This window comes from Solanum pennellii, chromosome 12 (assembly GCF_001406875.1).
Source record: "Solanum pennellii chromosome 12, SPENNV200".
Classification (NCBI taxonomy): Eukaryota; Viridiplantae; Streptophyta; class Magnoliopsida; order Solanales; family Solanaceae; genus Solanum; species Solanum pennellii.
Window position 1 is genome coordinate 50,487,314 of NC_028648.1, and position 1,200 is coordinate 50,488,513.

The window sequence follows — 1,200 nt, forward strand, 5'->3', positions numbered from 1 at the left end:
TTATACGTGAAGTGCAGCAAACGTGCCGTCGTCTTCAACTCAACCGCAATTCTAGCCAGTCTTCGTCACACCGGATCTTCAAGGTGAGCTAATGCTTCTAGCTTGGACTGGATCTTCTTCCTTATGTCTTGATGCCTTGAAGTTCCGGCATGGACTAGCTTTTACTTGTTTTAGTTTCTTAGAATACTCTTAGTTTAGTAATTTGATCATAGATGTTCTTGTGATGATGACTTCCAGATTTTTGGGAATAATAGTTGTTGAATTTTAGAAGTTATTGNAATTGATTTTCATTAATGAGTTTAAGTCTTCCGCATTACTTTCTGTTGATATTATATTGAAATGTTAGGTTTTAGATTGGTTGGTTCACTCACATAGGAGGGTAAGTGTGGGTGCCAGTCGCGGTTCGGTTTTGGGTCGTGACAAACTTGGTATCAGAGCATTAGGTTCGTTGGTCTCATGACACAAGAACGAGTCTAGTAGAGTCTTAAGGAACGGTAGGGGGACGCCTTTACTTTTCTTTGAGAAGCTATAAGACTTTAGGAAAATTCCATTCTTTCTTTCTTTCTTTCGTGCTACTACTTGAATTCAATTGGTATCTAGGTGATACAAATTGGTATCTGACCATCTTCACTCTATTTCACAGATGGTTAGAACTAGAGCAACGATTGCACCAACACCAACACCGGCAAGACAAGAAACGTCTGAGCCAGCCACTGGGGCTGTAGCTCGGAGAGGAACAGTAGCGAGAGGCCGTGGTAGAGTTCGCGGGAGGACGTCCTCTAGAGGAAGAGGACAAGCACCTAGCCCATCTGGTACTAGGGCGGTGACTCCTCCACGGACTGAGGAAGTGGTAAGAGAGGGTGAGGAAGGGGAAGATGAGCAAGTGCAGAATGAGGAATTGCCACCCCAACCTACCCACGAGATGATTAATCAGTTTCTTGCTTATCTTAGCGGGTTATCTGATCAAGGCCATACACCTCCAGTGTTTTCTGCACCAGCACCTCAGGTTCCGGAGGTACAACATGCAACTACTATGGCTCTCCGCATGGATGCCTCATTGGAAATAGGCACGTTTCCTCGTCTGACTACAGGGCCTATAATGACAAATGATCAGCATAAACTTTTCAGTAAGTTCCTGAAATTGAAACCTACAGTCTTCAAGGGTGCTGAATCTGAGGATGCCTACGATTTTTTGGTTGA